This window comes from Phyllostomus hastatus, unplaced genomic scaffold (genome assembly GCF_019186645.2).
Source record: "Phyllostomus hastatus isolate PE091 unplaced genomic scaffold, TTU_PhHast_1.1 phas_contig_86, whole genome shotgun sequence".
NCBI lineage: Eukaryota > Metazoa > Chordata > Mammalia > Chiroptera > Phyllostomidae > Phyllostomus > Phyllostomus hastatus.
The window spans coordinates 42,294,357-42,313,630 of record NW_025333977.1 but is presented as its reverse complement, the minus strand read 5'-3'; the positions used below and the strand labels follow the sequence as shown (position 1 = coordinate 42,313,630).

The following is a 19,274-nucleotide window of genomic DNA, read 5'->3' as shown; positions in this document are numbered from 1 at the left end:
CTCACTTGCACAATGGATATAACTGCATAAGTTCACAAGCTGTCATCAGTCATTCAGTATTTAAACTGCTTAAAACCCAAAAGCACTTGCTAATTTATTTGGTGACAAAGTCTGCCCAGACTGAACTTACTGGGAGGTAAAACCTGACCTGAAGCAATGAGGCTGCACATTGCCCTTATTCATCTCATGGCAGTTGCATACCTTGCCAGACCCGGTGCAGGAGCTTCTAAGCCAAATGGAAGGCCGTTGGCCCTGTGTCATTGCAGAGGCTTCTGCTGCTTCTAAACCCCTGGCTCATGCTTGCTGTTCCTGCTGGAGCAGCAGGTTAGGCCAAGAAGGAGCCAGAAGGATAGGTCTTCTTTGAAGGAGCAAAGGACCATGAGTGAGAGTCACCTTGGGCGCCCTTCCACTGGCTTAGAGCGGCAATGCGGGTGACAGGCCCTCCAGCTGGACTCACTCACAGCTCACATTGGCTCAAATGAAAAATTTCACTGTGGTGTTTCCGGAATTTCCCCCCTCCCAACCTTTTAGATGGGAAAGGGACAGTGGGAAAAAAAGAGAGTCAGCTTGTAGCTTCATGGAGCTTTGTCATTCTCTACTAAATAATTAATCTGAAAGAAGGAATAATATCTAAGAAGAAAAATAAATCAGTTACTGCAAAAAATTCTTCAGGACAGACTTTTTGAACATGCTCTACCGGCTGGATTTAACTTCTGCTTGCCATCTTTTTCCTCCATTATTGGGTAGTTTTAAGTTGGGTTTGTGCTTTTCTTTCCTGATGTTTCAAGACTGAGGGCCTCCTCTTTTCTGAATGCTGATCTGTGAGGTCCTCTTTGGGTGAAGGGGAGAACATCTGGCTTTAGTACAAGATCAGGCCAGTCTCACAAATGGGTTAAGTGAGAAATATGATGGTGGAGGGAGAGGGGCAAGATCCTGCTCAAAATAAGCCCTGCCCCCCAGTCTTCTGCCACTCCAGCTGCTCTCCCTTGGGGCCAGACGGGTGTTAGTAAGCAGGAAGCAGCTGAGTAAACTGCTGTTTGAGACTAAGCCTCATCAGCTTAGTACTTTGGTGAAGAGACGCAGACAGCCATATCCTACATGAGTGGACTCTGGGAGATGGGGTCAGAACAGGGGGAGGCCAAGGAGGACACTGCTCAGCAGCAGGGGGACAGGGTGTCAAAGAGAAGTTTCTCCAACCTCATCGTTTCCCATGTCATTTTCAGGCAAGTCAGCATCTTCCCTGTTCCTGTCACCCGCAGTGCTGGTATGGCAGGGCTGGATGGCCCCCTTGCCCTGCGCTCTTCTGTCCTCAGCTGAATGCATGACACACCAGCCCACATGCAACAAACAGTTATTTAGCATTGACTGTATGCCAGGCCCTGGTCTAGGAAATAGGAAGAAATAAATACATCCCTGATCTTTAGGGACTCAAAACTTTTACCTGTTGTACCTGGAGGTGGCTGGGCAATATGATTTTACTGATTCTCAAAGTAGGTTTCACAGAACATGAAGTCTAGGATACGGGATAGGAAAGGGGGATGGGTTCTGTGTTCTCTCTAAATTTGAGAAACACTACTTACTTCACAGTGTTTAAAGGATCTTTGCAATAAAAGTATAAACTTAATTTCCATGACTTATTTGGGCCCAGAACCCATTTATCCTGTAATATGTCTTAACACTCTAATGTGCTTATCTGCCATGAAACACGCTTTGGGCACCAACCCATCAGCTTTATTTCAGCCAGATGTGCTTTAGAATTCAGGATTTTGGAGGTGCTGGATAGGTAATCTAGTACACACCTTTTCTGTACTATTAGTGATGGCTAAGGGATTTTTCAGAGAGCAAGACCCAGCTCCATTAGACAGTAAGGCCATACATACATTTACACATGTATGTACAAGTAAATATTGAATACCCACTATGGAAGCAACTACATTGAAAACTGGGAAATTGCAGTCTGCCAGGTAGGTTATGGGGAGCCCTGGCCAGTTAGGAAGCAATTGGAAAGTGCAATAAATACCATGGTTAAGGTGACCATACACCCTGGTTTGCCTGGGTCAGTCCTAGCTTACACCTGTTGTCCATGCATAATAGGTACAAGCACCCCCTTTCACTTCCATAGGTGTCCTAGTTTTGACAACAGATTTCATGGTCCCATTAGCTATAATGGGTGCAGGCTATGGAAGGACAGAGGAGGGAAGGTCTGGGAAAGCTTCCTGGAGGACGTACTCTTAAAAGTTTAGTTCTGAGTAACTGAGGAGAAGGAGGTAGCCAGTGGTGGAGTCAGCACTCAACAGAGAAGATAGCAAATGCAAAGGGTGAGAGAAGACAGGACTCAGCACAAGCAATTACATTGAAAATGGCAAGAGATGAGTCTCAAAGGGTCCAGTTATATCATGCCCTTCAGGATTTAAACTCCACAGGGCCTTTGAATGGTTGTAAGCAAGGAAGTACCATGATCTAGTCAATATTGCAAAAGAACCACTGTGGCTATGAATGGGAGTAGAGTTGGGATAGTGAGCTGAGGCTGGTCGGCAGAGCAATAAATCAGTAAGGAGACCATCTCAGCCACCAGGCGGGGAGGTGCTGGCAGCCTGGGTGAAGGCAGCAGCAGTGGGCTGGAGAAAAGTGGGTGTATCATTAATGGATGGATGAATGGATGGATGGATGGAGGGAGGGATGGAGGGATGGAGGGATGGATGGGGAAGTCTTCAGCAGGTGAAACAGACAGAACTTGATGATTGATTGATTGGCTGATTGATTGGTGGGGGAGAGAGTTGAAGGGCAGGCCCATGTGTGAGCATGGAAGTAGCTGATGGAGTCTTCCATGAGACAGGAGCATAGTGGGAGGAACAGGTCCAGAGGAGAGGGAGTCAAGGAGGTCAACTTCAGTCAGGACAAATGTGATGTGTCTTTGCTTGGTCTTGGCCTTTTCCAGAGTGCCAGGGCTGAAAGGGTAAAGACAATAGAACATTTCAAAAAAACCATTTAGAAACATTCTTGAAACTGAATGAAACAAAAGTCAAGTCAAAATGTACTGGAGCAGCCTGTTACTGGCACGGCGTGCCACTGGTTGCTGTTGTTTGGAGACAGTGAACTGAGCCTCCAACACCAAGCCCCTCTGTTTCGCCCTGCAACAGAGCAGGTATAGACAGGGGCCTTGGAAGCATCCCTCCCATCCACTCTGAGCACAGAAATCCCTGCCCTAGCCTGTGCTGTTGCTCACAGACCCGCTGAGCAGACCAGCCATTATCAAGTGGTCTCAGTCCTTCCTTAGGCTGGGGCAGGTTTACAGTTCGATGGTGAAATGCTCTCAAAGATGCATGTGAGGTCCCCTGCCCCACCCACCAGCAGTGTCAGCTCTCTGGCCAGTGCTTGCTCATCAGCCCTAGGGCCATAGTGCAGATTGGAGGAGGGCAGAGGCAAGGGGATTTGGTTTGTTTTGGGCCACAGATGGTCAGAGCTTTAAATTGCTGTGGTAGCCCTTGGATTTTCCAAGGATATTTCAGGTTCTCTACTGGATAGTCTGACCTTTTTTGGCTTTAGACTATTGCTTCACAGTTTATTAATATTATTCATCTTGGTCATGACCTGAGAAGTTAAAGTGACTGTATATCTGTAATGATCCTACTCTTTGTAGGCAAAGAATAAGACAAAAAAAAAAAAAAGAGGGGGAGGGGGAAGAAAGAAACACTCACGGAATATTATCAATAGGACTCTGCTTGGTAGTGACACTATAGTAGGTGGCATCTGCTCTTCAGCACCAATGAAATCATCTCACCTAAAACTGTCCCAGGGGCTGGAATGGGCCCATTGCCTGGAACCCTGAGCCACTGCAGGTGCACTGTCCACCCCTAGACACTTCTGTTATAATCCTGAGAGCCAGCCTTTGCATGCAAAGCAAGAAAATTCCAAGGTCAAGTTTTATTTTGTAAGTTGTTACAGTGAACCAGAGCCAAGATAACCCTTTTCAAGAAAGCATGGAAAAAAATTATTGGCCCTGAAAATGCAAATAAGAAGAATCTGAACTGTACACTTACATTTTACTGAGCAATCCCAGGAAGTGGATGGGTGTTTGGATGGTAAAGTGTGATGTGTTCTTTGGTCTTTGTTATAGCTTTTCTCCCATGTTCTCTCTGTGGATAGCTGAAATTACAATCATCAATGGCAGCATTTAGGCAAACAAAAATAATCATTTGAAAGCTATTTTCCATAAGCTCTTTAGTTCGCAATTCACTACAATTCTGCTCAGAAGGAAATGTTCCATTTTTTCCTATTGTAGTCTTGTCAGCAATAAAGCAGTGGCCAGTTCTCCACATATAACATCAATTTCATTTCAGCTTTTCTGAATAAAAACAAATCAATCAAAAGCCTAAGTGTATTTTTCTTAGGAAGACTTTTTTTTGGTCAGGCCAGAATCTACTGGAGAACTCCATCCCAGTTATACTTAAATGTAAGCACTCGGCGGAGTTTTGAGCCCTTCTGGAAAAAACAAATAGTCAATCTCTGGGAAATATTTCAGTCTCTAAGATCTCCTTTGGCATGGTGTGAATTCTCCCTTCAACCCAGGCTATTCGTAATTAAAGTGCAAAGGTCTATGGATGCAAACATTCTATAAACTAATGCACTATTATTTCATTACCACTGAAGGGCAAGATGCTGAGCAGAAACTGGGGAAATGATTGTACTGGCTTGCATGAATAGCAGCATTGGGAATTATTCTAAACCCCGAGGAGATATAGTCATCTTCACAGTGTAGGCAAAGAGTAAGAATTTGCAAAGATAACTCAAAATGATAGCCATCAAATAAATCATAGCTCGCTTTATTAACAATCTTCTAAATTGGAAAATAAAAATTTTCCCCAAGATGTGAGCTGGCTAAGAAAAAGGTCAAGCACATGATAGGAAAGGTTACAAGCACTGCCACCTCTTCTAGTCAGTGCCAACCTCCACATTCTTGGGCCTCCCCTACTCGCCAGCAGTTATCCCTCATCCCACACCAGCCCAGCCACTGGGGCAGTGAAGGGACTAAGAGATGAAGAGTGCTGCTGACTCACACCTGTGAGGTTCAGAAACAGGGGAGCCATGTTTTGCTTTAAAACCTCTAATGACATGGACTATGATGATTCAAAGGTGATCTGCCCTGGCATGAGTTTTCAGTCTATCAGACACTATGAAGTTGCATTCTAAAAAGTTTAATGTTAATCTGTGTTATTGCTTGCTGGGGCAAACACTAGAAGATGAGGCCATTCTGATGGTTATCTGCAGTCAATGGAATCTGCTCTGTCTGCTTTCCAGCTCCACAGTGCAAGACAATGCAACCTTAGCCTGAGCAAAAACAATTTATAAGGCCCCATCTGAAAGGAAATTGGGACCTGGAGGGGATGCCACCAGGCAGTAAACCTCAGTGGTCAGCGAAGGGACCCTGGGCACTACCTGAGAATGTCATGGCCTCTGTTCAAATGTCAGATTTACTCCAAGGGCTCTGAATGGCATCAGGGGCCCTGTGGCCCTACGGACACCAACAGAGGGAGCCCCAGAATGCTAGGCTTGGCCTCCTCCAAATCCAGTGGCACTATGTGCACGGGCCCAGGGCCTTGCCCTAGCTCTCAGGCAGGTCCTAGATGGATTATCAACACTCTTGCCACTTCCCTACCAGTCCCACCTCCGGACAAACACACACACCCTCCTTTGCAAACACTCTTGAAATCAGCAATGACAAACAGAAGCTCAGTTAGGAGAATATGATGACCACTAGCATTCAGTCAGCAGATGACATGTTGAATATGAAAACTCCCCAGCTTCATCAATTTTTGAATGTCCTGGACTTCCCCTTTGTTGGTTGGAAGAGCAGAGAATATCTGCCTTGGGTGAATTAGTAACTTCTATACTCCAACCTCAACTGGGTTCTGGGTTATAAGCCACATCTCATACCTCCTCAGCTATGTATTCAATTCCTAAAATGCTCAAAACACTACAGCTGATGAAGAGAACTTCAAAATTGCAGTAGAGAGAAATAAGGGATGAAATATCTCAGTTCCTTTTCCATGTTGTCACTAGTTTCCTCTTTTTCTTTTCTTTTTCCCTCAAGGAACTAGGGATACATGGGACAAAATATTAAAACCATTGCAAATGAAAGTCTCCAGTGCACTCTTCTATGGCAAATCTTTCCATACCAAATTGTCAATTATTCTGCTCCCAACCCAAGCCTGTGAATTTTGCTGCAAAGTTCCTGGGCTACAGTCCCCTATTGGGTTCGTAGCCTCAGGGATGCATGGTGCTGAAGCAGCCTCAGAGAATGCAGAAAAAGTGGAGTTCTTTTGTAAGAGGCCCCTGGTGACTCTTGCTGAGGCCAGGCATGTGGTCATGCTGCACGGAGCTATAGGATCAAAGTGAGAGGCAGGCTAGCCGTGCAGCAGCTAGGTTCCCACCCCAGCTCCACCACTCCTAGGTACATGGCCATGGGCTAGCTCCCTCATCTGTCTCCCTGTGCCTCAGTCTCCTCACCTACAAATGGGGTTAATTATGAAGCTACTTTCTAGGGTTAAAGAGATTAATCACGTAAAACGCTTGACACAGAGCTCCCAATATACTTAGCGTTTAATAAATACTCAACATCATTAATTTGCAGTCCTGAGCCAGAGGGTTAGAGACACATGAGCTTTCTGTTTTTGACTTTAACCCATATCAGAAACTCAATACCATTGCATACAATTTGAAATTTCCAGATAGAAACAGCAGGAACTCATTCATACTATAGGTAGGTCCATTGATATGAGCACATATTTATGTTCCCTATACCTGTTTGTACTTGAACAACAGGAATCTCACGGGTATTTGAAAACTCGTGGAAAGCCAAAGGGTGAGACTGTCTGTATCATTCATTTTTTCAGCAGAGAGTGGCACTGGGTTTGGCAGATCACCCGTCGATTATCACTTCACTGCAGGGTGAGGGAAAGGCTGATGAGCAAGGGCCCTCTCACCTCAGCTGAGCGCTTTCCATAGGCTTCAAGTTTTTGTCCAGACACCAAGGTCCCATTAAGTGGGTGGAAATCTGGTGAAATCTTGACTCCTTTCCAAATTCCATTTCGTAAGATTCAGGTTGAGATTCTGAGATTATGATTACTTATGATCATAAACTGCTAATACCTCCCACCCGTGAGCACCGCTGAGGAGTAGAGGGACGTGAATGGGGGAAAGCTCTCCATCCTGCAAAACAGGGAGAGAGGAATTCTGACTGAAGGTCACAATCAACTCCTGAGAATGAATTCAAATTGGGTTTCAGAAAGAAGCCAAGAGCCAAATTCCACAGAAGTTTCTAGAGTTGGCCTCAAATGAATCTTTCACAGAACTCCGAGAAGCAGTTGGATCTTAACAACGAGAAAAAAAACAATTATCTTTTGGGATGCCAAGTGCCACTTTATGTCATTTTAAAGAATGAGCAGACTCCCAGCTCTCCTCAGCTGCCTGCTCACAATTACAAAGCCATGGTAAATAATCGTGGCAAATGGCAGGTTTGATTTAGGAGAGGGGAATTACATAATGACTCGGTGCTTTCTCTTCCATTTCTGTGGCAAGCGGGACAGCTCCTGCCACTTTTTTGGCTTAAGTTCAGACCTGTGACTTTCAAAGAAAGGCCCTGGTGCCATTTATTAAAATGGACACACAAACACACACAGTAAATGTGCCAAACATTTTTATTATTTTTACAAGGAGAGAATGATCATATCGTGATGCATGGTTTAACTTGCTTTCCAGTGGTTTTATTTGGCCAAAGGATCATATTTGTCCTTGCCAATAGCATTTTTGAGTGGTTCTAATAGAATGTGCATCTTTTCATTTTCTCAGCACACTGGATTCTGAGTACACCATCTGAGCTCTATTCCTGAGATGTGCTGATATGGTGGGTACGGGCAGGACTTCTCTCCTTTTGCACCCATAATTCCCTCCAAGGTGAAGGCAGGCTTTATACTTACTCTGAAAGGGGTCTAGACCCTGAGCAATGAAGACTTTGATCTAAGGCTGGAAAGCTTCTTATCCAAACATTTATTCATTTAATCTTGCAACTCAAGAGTGACAGACCATTCCAAAGTGCTTTCGGAGGACCAAGAGAACACCACTGGGGCACACAGGAGGACCTACAGATATGACCAGGAGCCAGTTGTCTGCGATAACCACTCTCCAGAGAGAAGCTTTGCCTCTCAGAGAGGCAAGAGGGCAATGTAAAGCATTCCTAATGCAGGCAGTCTCCTCTTGGGGCTTTCCAGGGGAGTGAGGTTTTGTGTGCAGGAAAACAAGAGCTGCCCTAGGGAGAGCCAGACAGGCTGAAATCCATGGCTGTGGTTTTTCCCACCTCTCTTTCCAGTGGCTGGTCCAGCCCTGCCGATCTCTCATACCCCAGTCCCTAAGGCTCCCACCAGTGTCATTCCCCATGACTTTATTTCTTGCCTACTACACTCAAATAAGATTTGGGTTTCCGATAATACCTTTCCCAAAAGAAATTGCATGTTAACAGAAAACCTTAAATACTTCTCAAGTCTCAGTTTAACTCAACAAATATCAGTTAAGAGGACTCATTGCTGGTTACTGGGCATTCAGCACTGCAGATACAAAGAGGATTGAGATGATGTTCCTTCCTCAGGGAAAGGTGATGTACTGTTAAATAGTTCTGATATATAAATGTTATCAGAGAGGTTTGAGTGAAGGCCTGTGGGAGCCCCATTAAAGAAATTCTCTAGTTGGGACTAAGAAGAGGTACTGTTTGAATTCATCTGTGTACCCATTTGGATTATGTTTGGCTACATGTAAAAGAAAAACCCATGGTTTAATCAAAACAGAGGCTTTTAATCTCATGTAAAAGATGTCCAACACTATACAATTTGCAGCTGGTAATAGAGTTCCATGATATCATCCATATTCTTACTGTTTTTCTATCCTTCTTACCTACTATCCTTAGTACATAGCTTCTAGCCTCAAATTTACCTCATGGTTCCAAAATGGCTGCTGGAGCACTAGACAGCTCATTTAAGTTCCAGGCAAGAAGGCAGAAAGGTCAAAATTGATGTTCTCATTAAGGAACTTCTCTAGGAATTATACCCAACAAACTTCTTTCATTTAATTGGTCACCCAAACTTTTGTGGAAATATAACTTCCTTCTATTATAAGGAGAAAAGAAAAACTGGCTACAGGGTAGGTAAATAGCAATCTACCCCACAGGCTTTAAAAAATAAACAGTCTTCCCTGCAAGATAAAGTGAGCAACAACATTCCTGGTAGTGGAAACAGAACATGCAAATATAAAAATCTATAAAGCATTTGGTGGGTCTGGGAACTGCGAGTAGCCTAAAAAGGCTTTCCATGTCAATCTTAGTAAATCAGTCTTGTTTTTAAGTTAGTGGATTTTCTAACTTTGGGGTGTATGTTGTGGTTATTGTTGTTCATAGGAACCCTTTTATTTGTATGGGATTTTATGTGGGACCTCAAGATAAAAAAGGTGAAAGAGAAGCAGCTCTGGTTCAAGGTGGGATTGGAGGAGAACTGTACTTTAGTAACTATAAGGCAGAGACTGATCAGCTGTAGGAAAGCAGTAGTTAAAAGATCAGTGGGATTTCAGAGGCAGTAAAAATTGAGCTCTGTCTGAATGAGTTTAGGATTTCCAGGTGCCAAGGTGAAAAGAAAGCTGTTCAAATGGAGGGAAAAGCATATGCAAAAGCCGAGAGGGAGAGTAATATATAAACAGGAATCAATGCTCAATGTCATTTATCAGAAACTAGGCTTATGAAAGAGTGTGGGAATAACTTTGGAAAGATAAGCAGGGCAAGATCTACAGAAGGCAATGAAGTTCAAGTATATAGCCAAGGACACATCCATGAATGGAGGCCTCCAACCTCACCACTGGACAATTTAGTAGCAGTATTATGCCTTTGTATTCCAACCTATTTTAATAATAAGCAGGATACACCAGTAATTTGAGTTCTCAGTGCACATAGGCCTACTGATAACACAATATATGAGGACTCACTCCGGATCCATGTATACCTAAAAAGCAAAATCACACTGAAAGGGTAAGTTCGCTCTTCAGTCAGCGTAGAAACTAATCTCTGGTGCCTCTCCACCAAAGCAATTGCAATCTAACTCTCTATGTCCCTACTCACACAGCCACTTAGTCCTTAAATCAACCAACCTCAGTAAGTTAAGATCCTGAGGAGAGACCACGCTGGTATGCACTACCCCTCCTCCATGGAGCTCTCTCTATACCTACACTCAGGGAATACTGATGTGGCACATATTTTGGAAAATAGTTTGCAAACTGTAGGAGGCTACCCATAATAGGTCATGAAATCATTTCAATAACTCAAGACCAGCATTTCTGAAAGAAGAAGGAGGAAGAGGAGAAGAAGAAGGAGAGGAAGGGGGGAGGGGAAGGGAAGGAGAGGAGGGAAGGCAAGGAGGAGGGAGGAGGAGGAGAAAAAGAAGAAAACACTGTATTAGTCAGAGTAGGATGAACTATACATTTCCAAAATTTCAGTGGCAGTTTCATTTCTCTCTCATATAAAGGCTGCTAAAGAAACGCTTGACCCTCCAGGGCAACTGTCCTCCATACGGCAACTCAGTGATCCATCCAGCTTTGATCCGACTCCACTGTCTCAACCCAAGGCCTCCTTGGGTCAAGGTTGCAGGGAAAGAGTCAGCTGGAGAGTGACATGCTGGCTTTCTGTGTTTCACTGTGGAAGTGATACTAGTCACTTACCACCACAGAACAATGGCCAGAATTAGTCATAGAGCCCCACCTACTTCCAAGACACTGATGCCCCTACTTCAGGTACCAGAAAGAAAACTAGATATTAGTACTAGTATACTGGCAGTGTCCGCTATAAGCATAATAGAAGACAGATGGAGTGGATAGGATAGGATAGGATAGGATAGGATAGGATATAGGAATAGATTTACATACATCACAGAAGTATTTTTACTTTCACATATATATGATTGAGCAGATGTTGGGGCATGTGCCCAGTTCCAATTATGAAATGTATTTCCAGGTAGGATAGAGGCGAAGAAAGGTTGAAAGTGACTGCATCTGAGAGGAAAAAAAAGTGCCTGGAGAGGAGAATGAGGTTATTTATTTCATGTGTCTGTAACAACAAAGGGCTGTCCTCTTGTGTCTGCTCAGTCGAAGGAAACAGAGTTTAAAGTTTCCTGAATGGGCTTCATTCCATAGCTCAAAAATAACTTGATGTCACATACCCAGATTCCTGTAAAAACTCAGTGGCTTACACAAGTCAGCCTCACTGGTGTGTGTGGAGAGAGAGTTTCTACTCAGGGTTTTTGTTAAATGGGCAGGAAGAGAAGGAGTCCTTGGAGTATAGGAAAGTTCGAGTGGTTTCAAGGACAACCAGAGCCCAGAAAAACAAATAGGATGATAAAAGCACTACTCTAAGGTGACCTTAAAAACCAATATGTAAAGAGCAACCTTCTGAGTCAGCACCTTGCTCCTGTGGAGACAGGACCCTCACGATGCACGTGCCCCACTGAACTCCACTGCTGCTGACACGGGCAAGCAGCCTGGGAAGAGATTGGAGAGATGCATCTGTAAGTCAGGAAACCCAAGACTTTCGCCATAACTAGAAGGTATGAGAAAAGCATGAGACAGTTCTCCCTCAGAGCCCACAGAGGGAACCAACCCGGCCAACACCTTGATCTCAGACTTCCAGCCTCCAGAACTGTGAGACAATATCTGCCTCGTGTTTGATGCCACCCAGTTTGTGGGACTTTGTTACAGCATCCCCGAGAAACCAATATACAAGGTAACACAATCTGAATGATGACCTAGCCAGATCCAATACAGCATCATATGGCTCTTTAGCAACAGGAAAATTGAGGCACGAAGTGGTGAAGACTTTTGCTCACATTGAGAAGCAGTCACAGCAGCCAGAACCTCAGCCATCCATGTTTGGTATGTGCTGTGTCCCTCCCCATGAAAGTATTGAAGGTAGCTTCCTCTTTAACTCCATGCTCTGAGAATCCTGACCCACAGGGTTCATGCTGCAGTTGCCAGTGCAGAAGTGACTGTTTCTGTTTGTGCAAACGTAGAAGTTGAGTACAATTATGTGTCCCTTGGATCCTTGACGGTGTCCACATGGGACCAGTCCCCCTCGGGCACACACCCTGTTCTGGGAGTTCAGAGGAAGGGCCGAGCCCCATGGGTACTGGGTGAGCCAGAGAGGGCACGGGCAGGGCTGGCTGCCTCCATCTCAGGCGTGAATTCTGGGGTAGCCAACGAAGCCTCCAGCCCTCACAAGACCAAGTCTAATTGGTGTTTGGAGAAGAAATCAAGTGCAGATTTTCCTCCAAACTGGAGTAGAGACCTAGAACACTGGAGTAGTCACCTCTCACAGCCCAGCTCTCCTACACACCATCAGGGAGGTGACCCAGAAAAGCTTGCTGTCAAAATCACTGTGAGCTACTAACAAAGGGATCCTGGGTCTACGTGACATTTCCTCTAACCTGAAGGCCACCAAAAGCAAGACCCACTCCATGTTAGTAGCAGAAGCATTCTTCTCCAGAACTGTTTTCTCTCAAAACACTTGAGCCAAAAGTAATATTCCATTAGCACAAAAGAATTCCAGCTGCATCTAATAGGTAGCAAAAATTCCTGGAACTGTCTTGGTTCCATCCTGTGTCCAAAGGGAAAGTTTTAAGGATACAGTAGGAGGAGGAAAAAGAGCAGTAGTAAAAGTAATCTTTTGGCACCATTGTTACTATTATTTCACTGTGCAGCTCATAGACACGGCACCTCCACATCCGGTCCTTCGAGAGACTAGATGCCATTCTGCTGTGTATCATTTAGACCAGTGGTTATCAGGGGGCTTCTAAAATGCAGATTACTAGGTCCCCACCCAAGAGGGTCAAGTTCCAGGGCCCAGGAGTCTGCATTTTAACAAGCAAACCAGGGGATACTGATGCAGATGATCAGGTGACAGCATTTGTAGAAACTCTAGGTTTAAATATTCTTCCACATTAAGATCTAAAGTTGTGGATCAGATGAACTCTTAGGTTTCCTCCAGTCTCTTGATTCCAACATTTCCCCCTTTTATCTTGGGTTTATCTGTTTATCTTGAGTCCACTTGCCCTGCTTATGCTGGTTGCTTTGGTATCCTACAACTGTCTTCTTTCCTATAACCTTTCCTACTACCCTTTCTCCATTCTTGGATTGTCTGTCTGGAACTGAGGAGGCCAGTAGAATTATCTTAACATTTGATAGGTAGATCTTGTGGATATCACTGATAAAACCAACTCCCAGTACAAATAGGATAGCAAACACACCGCTTTATCGCCCTTCAGTCTTCCCTCATCCTTAATACTTAATCACTCCTGACCAGAGTTTCCTGGCTCAGGACATCTAGGGAAACATGGATGGGTTTCAAGACACTAGGGAACTCTTTGAAACATCACATGAAATTGTGTGCAAATGATAACTATGCAGGTATTTTTCAGAGATGTGAGTGCAAGGCCAGGAGAAGTGAAAAACTATGGCTCTGGATACCATCTGACTCACCCGGCTATCATGTAGGAAGTCCATTGTGATGAATCTAAGCTGCGTGGTTTGGATTATGGGCAAGTCCCAGTTCACTTAGGCAGTTCATACAGAGTGCAATTTAAACATCTGACTACACCACGTCCACATTCATTAGTAATGTGCTAGATATCAAATAATTACCAATGACAGACGATCAAATAAAATATAGTTCCTGGGGGATTCTGGGAAGATGGCAGTAGCACCAAAGCAGTCTTTCAATTTCTACAAATGCCTACATAAAACTATCTGACAGACATATTTATAACAAAACTAGGATCAAGTTTTCTCACAAACTCCAAATCACAAGTGAGCAGAGACAAACCACCAAGAGCACAAGTGTCCACGCAGGAGGAACCTGGAAATAGGAGAACTCCTGAGCAACCAATAGTGTGTCCTAGAAAGTGTAGTTAGGCCAACTTAGTAACAGCTGTGGCAGGGAGCAGAAGGCATCACCTTCTCTAGTAGGAGGAAGTAGCAGGTCCCAGGAAGAAAGACTGAAGGGGCTAAAGCAGTCAGGACCCCTGAGAGCTCTCTGAACGGACCTCCCAAGGCCCCAGGTCAGGACAGGGCTCTGCCCTCTGGAGAAAGTGCCTGAGGAGAGCCGACACTAAGTTAGGTTGAAACATTAGTGATAAAGGAAAGACGGGGTCCAGGTAACCATGGGCAGCGGGGTAGGGGTGGGCTGGGGCCCTGGCAGGAAAGTTCAAAATGCAAGCCACCATGTTTACACTAGATAAAAACAGCAGGAGAGGGAACCCTGTACAGTTGGAAAAGCACTCCTAAACCTTGCCTCATTCTACAAATGCAGGAGAGCTAAAAAAATAAAAGGAAAATCCCATATATGTTGTTATAAGAAGAAAAAAAGAAAATGAAAGCATGCCAGAAAGACATGCCTATAAATAGATCAAAATGATAACATACTATATTAAACCAAGTTAAAAAGCATTAAGAAAATTTTATAAGACATAAAAGAACATGAACCAAAATTAGAAAACAAAAACTGGAGATACTTTAAAATAAAAGAAGTAAAATCATTTCAAGAATGAGTAGTAACTAAATTTGAAAAATACAAAAGCAAAAAAAAGGTGGATAATATTACTTTAAAAGAAATAGTGGGTGAAAACAAATTTTAACTCAAAAAGAAATAAAGATAAAAAGGATCAAGAGAAAGTGACACATTTTAAAAATAGGCAAAATATTGAACACTCAGAAAATAGAAGTCCCTAAAGAATAAAAACAAAGCAAGGAAGTAGCACTAGTACTAATTCACAACTTTCCTGAAATACAGCACATTTAACACATTTGGAACACACCATGTACCTGAGAGGATCAAGCTACAACAACAAACAGCAGAAAAACTTTAGTGAAATTAATGAACTTTAAAGAAAAATTCCTTGGAGGATCTAGAAAACACCATGTGACTTAAAAGGGAAAGAAAATTACTACTGTTATTCTTATTACTTTCTGTCCATGTGTGACCTGGCTCCCAGCCTCCCCACTACCGAACTTCTATCCAACAGAAACAGCTTGCCCTTGGCTCGAGACCTACGGTGGTCAGGACTGCAGGTGCCTTACATATGACACAGTTTCTAAAAAGTCTATGACCTGGCACACTGCTCCTTCCATGAAGTTGCCTTTCCTCCCCTTCTTCCTATTGTAAATGCCTAGACCAAAGAGTCTAGGCATTTGGTAGACAGCAAATAATTCACTATTTGCTACCCCAATGAGCAAAAATACATAGGTATTACACATCAGTGGCTGGCAAGATCGCACAAAGACAGACAACAAGATGTGACTTGCCTTCTTTTGTCTTGCCAAAGGAATAGAGTAGGACCTGAATCTGATCCAATCTGAGCCTACCTGGCAATTTGTGGGAACTACCAAAGGCAGAGGAACATGCTGGGCTGCACATGCATTTGCATTCAGCAAAATTCAGACTAGGAAACTCCACAGATTCTCCAGCAGATGAATTGTACAGAAATTAAAAGTATGGAAGAAGAATCTATAGATTAAAAGTTGTACCATTTTTAAATACACTAGACTATAGTGTATAAGAATGTGCATTTGAATGATGAAACTGTAATATGAATTCAGGGAAGTAACAGGTTTAAAAATCAGGACTGTAGTTCCTTACAGAGACAAGGAGGAGCTTTGATTAGAGTGAGACACAGAAGTGGCTTCATGGGTAAGCAACAAAGTTCCGTTTCCTGGCCTGTGTGGTTTCATTGCCTTATAAAATTTTATTAAGCTGTATCAGATTTGTCAGCATGGATGTATTCCTGTTTCATTACACCATAAAAAATATTTTTTAAAAATAATGATAAACTTCTTGCCCTCAAGGAGCTCAGAGTCTAATGAAGGAGATGGAGATGTAAACAGTTAGCTGTAAGATAATGTAGGCGGTAAACTCTGTCAGGCAAGTATGTTCATGTTGCAGTGGAGCTGCTAAGGAGCTGAAGCAATTTATTGTGGCTGATCCAAGAAGTCCACTGGGATAAAGGGGAACATTAACTTGGCCTTAAGGGGAGAGCCATTCCTGAGCAGACGTGAGTTAGCAGAGCTCAGAGACTGGACTAAAAGGCGTTGCAATTACTCCTTGCTGGCTTATTCCAGGCAGTTCTGTTCACCCCTCAGGACTTTTGTTCTGGTATTTGCTGCTTTTTTATGTCCCAGAAGTTGTCTAGGACATTTCCTTTAACATGGTAAAGGTTAGGATTGTCAATCAAAGAAGTGTATGTTCACCTGTGTGTGTGAATAGAGGGTTTCTGCCTTTTCCTTTAAAAAAAGAAAAACCAGAACTTCATGGGTAGCCTAGAAGAAGGCACGGTCTTGATAGCTTTTTCTTGAAATAGAGTGGCTGCTGCAAAGACAGAATCCCACTCCTCTGTTTTCTACAAGTGCCTGGTGTAGAATTAGAAGCCCTCCCCCAAGCCAGAGAGAACAGGGAGATGTAACAACTTAAAGAAGGCTTTTCAGTAGGAATCTTAAAGGCTTTCTCTGACCAGAACCCTAAACCCTCAGAATGGCTCCTCATGTGCTGAACCAAGATGGCAAGATGGCGAATGTCCAGTGACAGAAGTCGACATACCCATGGGAAAGAGGGAGAACACATGCAGTTTCCCAGACCCCATTTCATGGGAAACAAGGCAGAAGAGGGGTGATTTGTACATTGGAATCAAAAAGTGATGGAATGTATATAATTTTTGGTGTCCTCTGCTAGTTCTGTTCATGGATGCTCTGTAAACAACAGTGTGGGGTCTTATCAGGTCAGTAGCAAGTGGGACCTGGTTTTCTGCAAAAATGTATGATTTTGGAGGGCAAGGCTGGCTTCCACTCCAGCATGCACCTACCCTTCCCCACACACCCAGCCTTGATCCTTGACCATCTCAGGTGGCAAGTTGGCACTGAAAACTGAAAAGCATTCTGGGAATGGAGGTAAGAATAAGTTAGAACATAATTAAAAATCCTTCTGTTCCCACATTTCTTGATCTAGAAAATGGGACTATAATAGCCACCTGCAGTTATAAAGAGAAAATAAGACATATGGAAATTTTTATAAATGAAGGGTAGGGGGTATCATCCTGAAAATTCTATACAGAGATAAATGTGCCTTCCTTCCTTACACAGCTATGTGTTGACAAGTATTTTATCCTGATAACAAGATTATTTATCAAGCCCATACATACAAACACACTCAAATGCTCTAAATGAGCACAAAGTCTTCCTATGAAGGCTGAGATGCACTGCGCCATTAATCCACCCTCAGGTGTAGCATCGTTGAGCCTTCGTCTCATTGAACCAAGTATTTAACCCATTCCCCAGCCAAAAATGGAAAAATTGGCAGGGGCCATTAGATAGGCCTAGGTTCTGGGCCAAATGGGCTTACCTTATATGTATTCTCACCCTAAAAATGATGGTTTGATGGATGAAAGAGATCATGTTCTTTGTCTTTCTATTTAAGAGCTGAATCTCACATGGAGGGAGATACTCTGGAAGGAGACCACTGCGGTCCATGGTTACCTGATCATCAGTCCTCTCGGTGCTTATTTAAAAAACACAAAAACAAAAAAAAGCCACAGTTCCAGGCCACCTCCAAGACCTGCTGAGTCAGAGTCTCCAAGGGAGGACTTGGAAACCTGAATTTTTAACAAATGTCCAAAATGATCTTTATGATCAGGCAAATTTTAAAGAAAGCCAAGATAGAACATAGCTCTTCAGGACTCTCAAACTGAAGACTTTTAAAGAGGGCCAGAGCAAAGGTGCCATAACAAAATATCACAGACTGGGTGACTTAAACAACAGAAATTTATTTTCTCACAGTTCTGGAGCCTGGAAGTCCGAGACCAAGGTGCCAGCAGGGTTGAGTTCTGGTGAGAGCTCTTTCACAGGGCTGCAAACAGCCACCTCCTCATTGCAGGCCCACACAACCTCCTCCTCCAGGCCTTGCCGAGAGCGCACAAGCCAACTCTCTAACGTCTCTTCTTACAAGGGCATTAATCCCACCACTAGGCCCCACTGGCATGGCCCATCCAACCCTCCTCACCTCCCAAAGGGCCCGTTTTCAAATGCCATCTGTTCCCTTGGGGGTTAAGACAACACACAAATTTTAGGAGGGCAGACATTTAGTCAACAGGAGCAGTGAAGTTCGGTCCCCTTAAAAAATGTTTACTTGTGGAGCTGACCTTTGCTTGGGGTTTTTACTTCTCACCAACATACATAGGACCATAAGCATTGGTTTTGGCAACTTAAAATGGACAAAACACGAGGATTTAAACACATCAAAACACAAACTAACAAACGGCAGAGAGAGCAAACAAATGTTACCAGGTAGTTTGGATGTTAGTTCAGCTAAGCACTAAATTTAGCTCTGGACCCCTGACAGCTCAGACCAAAGGAGAAAATGTTTCTGCTAACTGTCTTTCCCTGTTCATGAATGTTAAATTCTGGGTAGAGTTCCAAATTTTACTTACATCTCCCAAACCAAAGTGCTATTTCCAAACTTGTGCCCTTTAAAGATGAGAAAAGTCATTGTTTTTCCCCCCAAAGGTTAACATTTCATCTCAATGTGTTCCTAGCTTATTAGGGAAGCAAAACTAGCCGTACCAAAAATACCCAATGGGGAATCTCCCTCCCAAACATGTACTAGAACCTGATGAAAAAAAAAAACCCACATTTTTCAAAATCTACCGTTGAGGTTTTTTTCATAGATCAAAAGAGGTTTCTTACTTTTTCATAATCCAGGCCACCCTGGAGATCCAGCCACTTTCCAGACAGGACTCCGCAGTGAAGAACTCGGAAAGTTGCTCACTGCTGGGTCCCATCTCAGTTACCCAGTCAGGCAAGTCTGTGACCAGTGTCTCCGTGACGGAAGGAAGGCATCTCAGGGTGGTGGGAATGTCCCTGGTCTCAGGCCTGGCTGTGCCGCTGACTGACTGCCTGGGTTCCGGCGAGCAACGAAGTCCTTAACTCCCTCTGAGTCTGTTGTCTTTATTAACTCAACAGCTATTTACTGAACATCTAAAACATGCCAAGCACTGAACCCAGGGGAAGAGGACAGCCCTGCCCTCAAGGAGACCACAGTCCGGAGACCAGGGCATTTCCACTCTGTAGAGTGGCTGTTCATTTCCTTCAGCAGGTGCCTCTGGGGCTTGGCACATAAAACAAAAATAAAAGCAAGTGAGGTATGAAAGAACAGA

General features: G+C 43.7%; 1 protein-coding gene and 1 long non-coding RNA gene across 2 annotated transcripts in view; one reads left to right on the top strand and one right to left on the bottom strand.

The window, feature by feature from the left end:
- SLC9A9 (solute carrier family 9 member A9) overlaps nucleotides 1–19,274 on the top strand; it is a 528,656-nt gene that overhangs the window by 503,516 nt on the left and 5,866 nt on the right. The window lies entirely within an intron of this gene.
- Nucleotides 34–18,939, bottom strand: LOC123827465. Its single transcript, XR_006787219.1, has 3 exons — nucleotides 18,805–18,939; nucleotides 4,041–4,146; nucleotides 34–2,948 (listed from the first exon to the last, which is right to left on the bottom strand). It is a non-coding gene; the product is annotated as an uncharacterized LOC123827465 (long non-coding RNA).